The 6,299-nt window shown below is 47.1% G+C and overlaps 1 protein-coding gene across 1 annotated transcript in view; it reads left to right on the top strand.

The window, feature by feature from the left end:
- Positions 1-707: 707 nt before the first annotated feature.
- The window catches only part of HAS2 (hyaluronan synthase 2), a 29,292-nt gene continuing 23,700 nt past the window's right edge, over positions 708-6,299 (top strand). Inside the window, exon 1 of the mRNA XM_058564872.1 lies at positions 708-1,277. The gene's annotated coding sequence lies outside the window, so the exon portion shown is untranslated. The remainder of the gene's footprint in view (positions 1,278-6,299) is intronic.

Below are 6,299 nucleotides of genomic sequence, written 5' to 3'. Positions count from 1 at the left end.
TTCGAGTCCTCCAGAGAACTATTTTTATTTTATATTTTATTTATAATGCGCGCTGTTTGCATATTTTTACGTTAGGGGACTAGGGTGGAAACTTCTGTGTAAGGGAGACTTTGACACTTAACATCAGCTCGGAAACTTTTGAGTTGGCGGGAAGAAAGGGTTAACAAGTGGTAGACCAGTCGCCGACTTTTTAGACTTTTTAGAGGCGCAGCCGGCTTTCGGAGGTTCCAGGTGTAGACACACACACGCGCACACACACACACACACACCGCCCAGCTTTCTCTCCCCACGGCGGTTACTTAGCCTAAGGGCACCGTTTGGGCTTAAAGCAAATTACTTCAACAGTGCGGAGAATTTATCGCGAAGAGGGAATCCTTGCAACTCTGACGAGAGTTCAGGATGTCCACACAGCGTGGCCGCCGGACTCCACCGCTGGAGGAAAGGAGGGAATCAGGTGGTGGCCAGCCTGTGTGCACGGCATTTCTCTGCACACGTTAGCAATCAAGTTAATTGAATTCATTGGCGTTCAGAACCGGCCTCTAGCTCAGACAGGGCTTTGAATGGCCAATTTCTCTTTCTCCCTCTCCCCCTCCCCGCCTCCCGCCCCCACCCCCCGCTCCCAGTCCCCTCCCCTCCGGGTTCCCCGGTCCGTACCTCCCTTCTCCACTCCCCTCACCCCCCACTCCCTCCTCCGCCCTATTAAAACACCCACCAGCTCACTTGTTAAGACCCCCTTAAGTTGGAGGAGGCAGAAAGGCAACAACAGCGAGGAAGGAGAAGTCAAGACGTCTGGAAAGAATTACCCAGTCCTGGCTTCCAGCAGCCCATTGAACCAGGGACTTGAACCAGCCCCAGCCAAAGACTTTCTCCCGATTCTGCGCTCCCTGGCTTCTGCAGAGTCTTCACCGGTCTTTCTTTGATACGAAAAAGAGAAGAGACTTTCCGCTATCAGGGGAGGGGGACTGGAGCAAAGAAAAAAAATAAAGTTAATTTATTTTTAAAGCATAAATTTTTCTTTTAAGAATTAGAAGGCTGCTGTGCAACGGAAATCTTAAAAAGAATAGTAGTGAAATTTCCTTTTAAAGTGGGGGAGAATCAAACATTTAAGACTCCCCCACCCTTTTTAAATGTTGTTTTTAAATTTTTTATTTTTTTTGGCCGGTCGTCTCAAATTCATCTGATCTCTCATTACCTCAATTTTGCAAACTGCCCGCCACCGACCCTCCGGGACCACACAGACAGGCTGAGGACAACTTTATGACCAAGAGCTGAACAAGGTACGTTACATTGGCGCGATCTGGTGAACGATGAGGTTCCTCGAATAGGCCAGGGAGAGGGAAGAAATTATCCACATAAGTCTTAAAAAAATTTTAAGTCAGTTTTCGACAGAAAAGTTTGAGGTCTGAAAATTTCCAACAGACAAAATCAGGGGCTATTTCAGATCACTGTCAGGCTTAGCAACGTATTTCTCTCTTTTCCCATCCCTGCGGCGCTCTCCAGAAATCCGCTACCTTTCTGCGAAAACAGGTAACCTCTCTGCCTGGGAAAGACTGCACGTCCCAGAATGTACTTTTCCATTCTGCATCTTCCGGAGCCGCAGAGGGCTCCGGAGTTAGGAAACAAGAATTTCTACTGTGCAGGGAAAATGCATTTCGCACAGCCGCCCCCATCCCCTCTGCCTTCCCATCCCTTCCCTTCTTTTTTCCCATACGCTCTACGGAGGGGGGAAAGCCCTAGAACAGCCCAGCGCGTTTTACTTCTAAGTGGGAAGCCCGCTTCTTGCTTGGAAGACAAAGGGTTAAAGCGAGCCAGGCTCCCAGCTCCGGAGAGCTAGGACCCCAGAGAAGGAGGGTCCTTCGCCACCTCCTCGCAGCTACCGGCCTCGCTCGGCCACTCCCCCTCTTTCCCCGGCCTCCCCTCCTTTGCACTCCCTGCACCCTATTAAAGTGTCAGGCTGGCTCTGTCCGGGCTCAGCCAGGCTCCGGAGGCCTTACTCGGGCCAGGGGTCCGTAACGCAGGCAGTGGCACTCGCAGACCCCAGCGGGAGAAGGGCGCGCATCCCTCCTCTCCGCGGCCCGCCCGCCCTCGCCGCCCGGGGGCAGGGCGTGCGTGGGGACCGCGCGCTGCGCGCCGGCAGCTGCAGCGACCCTGGAGCCAATTCCGACGTGGCACCGAGCACGCTGGCGCTCCTTGCCGCAGCTGCAGCGCGGGCACGGCTGGGTGGGGGATTTGGGGGTGCCGTCCCGAGCGCCCAGCCCGGGGGTGGGAGTGGGGGCTCGCGGGAACCGGGGTGAAGGTGGGAGGCGAGCCAGAGGCTGGGTTGGGATGGATAATCAACACCTTGGGCGGAATTCGTCACGCTGGTTCCCGCCCAGCATGAGCGAGGGCTCCGAAATGGGTCCCTGTGACCAGGAGGGCGGGTCTGAAAGGAGGGTCTGTGTGAGGGCGAGAACGGGGAGGCGAGAGAGGCTTTTTCCTCTGGCCAAGGAAATGCAGCCGAGGGGAAAAGGCGCTGAAAGGAATAATTAAGGCTGGAAAGAGGGGCTGGGAGCGGAGAGGCGGTGCCTGGGGAGGAGGGTTTACAAGACCCGGGTCCTATTACATAGCCTTAGGTGCCAGCTTCCCCTGCGCCACTCCCTCCATCCCCTAAACGCCCGCGCTGAGTACTTGGACTCACCGACCCCGCGCGCCTCCGGGGTGAGCTTTCTGCTACAGTCGTGTTCCCAGACGGTGCGTGTAGCAACCCTGTCGGCCCCTCCCTGCCCAGTTCCCCACCCTTGAGGACCGTTGCTGCTGGGTGTCTCCCGAACAGCTGCCTAGAAACGCTACACTCCTTCAACCCACGTGGCTGGCCTGGGATTGCCTTTGACGTCACACCCAGGGGGGAGGTGTGACGCAATAGATCGGGAAGCCCTGATTGGTCACGAAGGGCTTCCCCGAACTGGCGGCCTGAGTATATATAGACTTGCAGCTCCGTGTTAGAGTAAAGCAAAGGAAGTTGGTAGTTGGGCTTTACTGAAGACATGAGGCGACTAATAAGAGAGAACAGCTCCACTGCCCGTTATACATTTCAAGGTTTTTTCTTAGATTTCTCATTGCAGTGAAGGCATATGATAATATACCTTTGGAAGTGTTAAACAGGATTATGATCTTTTTAAAAAGTAATTTTAACAGAGTTTGTAAAGATTAACACATAGTCAAACACGCCATTGATGCCAGGTTTAAAATTAAAATATGTATTTATACAGAATTGGCTAGAACAAGTATTTATGCCCATCAAACTATTTGTAGATACAATTTTAAATTTTACAGAATAGAGTTGAAAAGAACTCAAATTCTAAACTTTATCCTTTCATTCCAATGTGTGCAAGTTGACTCAGTCATTATATTAGTTTTTACTGCATTTTTCTAGAGGCCGAAGAAGATTACCCATACAGCTGAGGTACGGTTTTTGGAATAGCCACATACTCCATCAAAGATTTCCCTAGTATTTTGGCTATTCTTTTACATTTGCAATAAAAGTTAAACTCTTTAAAGTACAGATTTTAGAATGTATACTATGTTGTGTATGCATTGGCAGTTTTGGGACAAAATAATTCAGAATTATAGGTAGGCATTTCTGGATTATAACATTGTAATTAGGATATCATCACTCCTATTCTCTTTTTCTTATTTATATATTGTCTGAATTGGATGAATAGAAAAATGTGTGGTAGATGTATTGACAAATGTATATTACCCAGGTTGCTTGTATTGTACCTAGAACTGAATCCTTACTTTACCAGAGAAAGTTATTCAGCTTATAAAAATTCAAGGTCTTGGGGCCTCCCAGTGGTGTAGCGATTAAGTTCGCGTGCTCTGCTTCTGTGGGCCAGGGTTTGTAGGTTCGGATCCCGGGCACAGACAGACATACTGCTTGTCAAGCCATTCTGTGGCAGTGTCCCATATAAGTAGAGGAAGATGGGCACCGATGTTAGCCCAGGGCCCATCTTCCTCAGCAAAAAAAGGAAGATTGGCAACGGGTGTTAGCTCAGGGGAAAAAAAAAAAATTCAAGGTCTTAAATTGTTGACTAGAATCAAATTTAAATGTCATTTTCCACAAAGCAAAGATGATGTTTAGCCAGCTATCTTCCTGGAAAACAAGAATTGTGCAACAAACGAATAAGAAACTGTTATTAGAAAGTAAGTCACATTGGAACTAATCATTTTTTGTTAGGTCCGTAGAATATAGCCCCACAATATTGAATTTCATAAATACCTTTTCACACGTGTTTTCCAGCTAAGATCTCTTTTAAAACAATTTTTTCTTAAATTTTTAAGCACATACCTTTCACTGATTCATTTATTTTCTATTATTGAAACTGTGGGGAAAGCACTTATCTATAGATCAATGTAGAGGTCCCCTTTGGCAAAGTTATATTACACAGGTAAATCTTTTTTTTTTTTTGGTGAGGAAGATCAGCCCTGAGCTAACATCCAATGCCAATCCTCCTCTTTTTGCCGAGGAAGATTGGCCCTGGGCTAACATCTGTGCCCGTCTTCCTCTACTTTATATGGGCCGCCACCAAAGCATGGCTTGACAAGGGGTGCATCGGTGGGCGCCCGGGATCCGAACCTGCGAACCCCAGGCCACTGAGGCGGAGTGCGCGCACTTAATCGCTATGCCACCGGGCGACCCCTACACAGGAACATTTTTAATCTAAGATCAAGTAGTTTGCTACGTTATTAGCTTCCTGACTTTTACACGATGTGGGAGTGATGAATTCATGTATTTGGAGAATAGAGCATAAACCCCACCGTTCCTTTCTGGGTTCTCTTTTTTATCTATGCACACCCAGGCTGTGTTTCACTGAGAGGCTGTAAGGACAGAGCCAGTGGCAGCTGGTATGACAGCTGAATGGGGGGACAGCTCCCTGTAGAAAAATCATTTCCATCACCCCAACTTGGTTTTAATCCTTTCCTCTCTGGCAGCAATCTGCACAGAATAAGTATCATCCTACAGCATATACCTTAAATTATTCAGGTGTATTTTGGATGTCATCTATGTGAAGTTCATATGTATACCACCTTGCCCACAATCTAGAAAAATGTTGCTGATATATGAGTCAAAATAAATATAGCGAGGTCATAGTCTTTAATTTAAATAATAAAATATTTGTGAATGAATGCATCAAATGCACACATCTTTACTTCAGAATATTAAAAAATCAACAAGCTGCAGTTCACATCTTAATGGAATTTGTCATATAAAAAGTGTATTCAGGGGCCGGCCCAGTGGCACAAGTGGTTAAGTGCCAGCGCTCTGCTGCGGCGGTCCAGCCCGGGGTTCGCCGGTTCAGATCCCGGACGCGCACCGACGCACCACTTGGCACACCATGCTGTGTCGGCGTCCCATATAAAGTGGAGGAAGATGGGCATGGATGTTAGCCCAGAGCCAGTCTTCTTCAGCAAAAAAAAAAAAAAAAAAAAAGAGGAGGATTGGCAGATGTTAGCTCAGGGCAGATCTTTCTCACCAAAAAAAAAAAGTGTACTCAGGAAGTCTTTAAAAAACCATAGTGTAAGGCAAAATGTGATCTGGCCCATAAAAAAAGTAAAATAATAGCTACTGTTTATCACAAATCTAATATGTATTAGACACTGAATTAGATACTTTACATACATTATATCTAATCCTCCCTGCAAAGAAAATTTTATAAATAAGGAACCTTGCTTCAGAAAGGTTAAGCAACTCACACAAAGTCACAGTGTTAGTAAGGAGTGTGGATGGAATTGAATCTAAGAATTCTTGAGTATAATACCCTTGAACTGAACTATGCTGCAGCTGGATTAGACGCGTTTCATGGGGTCTCAAATTGAGGAGAAATCATGTCTGATTGAGACAGATCAGGAAAGATTTCATGAAGAGACTTGGCATTTGGAGTTCTTATGGCTACATAGGGTTTTGACCTATAGAGACAGTGCCCAAGAGCTGACGGAGGAACATGTAGAATGATGATTCCATGCCAGAGCTTTTTGTAATTTTCCTCTTTGCCACCTGAACTTTAGGATGAAGTTTGGGATGATGAAATTCAGGAACCGATAGCGCAGTTGGGAGAATTGGCATCCTAGGAGTAATAGATTATTATTGATGGTACAAATGAAGAGGAATCTGAAACCTGAAGCTCTGGAGCCAGACACAGCTGGGGTGACAAGGCCTTTGAAAGGCTTATTGCCTAAGCCGGCAACCTTGGCTCCAGGCTCTCTGCTAGGATAACTGCAGTGGGGCTGGAGAGAAAAAGGCCAACTTCAAAGCTGGACAG

Source organism: Diceros bicornis, chromosome 21 (assembly GCF_020826845.1).
Source record: "Diceros bicornis minor isolate mBicDic1 chromosome 21, mDicBic1.mat.cur, whole genome shotgun sequence".
Classification (NCBI taxonomy): Eukaryota; Metazoa; Chordata; class Mammalia; order Perissodactyla; family Rhinocerotidae; genus Diceros; species Diceros bicornis.
This window is presented reverse-complemented; position numbering and strand designations above follow the sequence as displayed.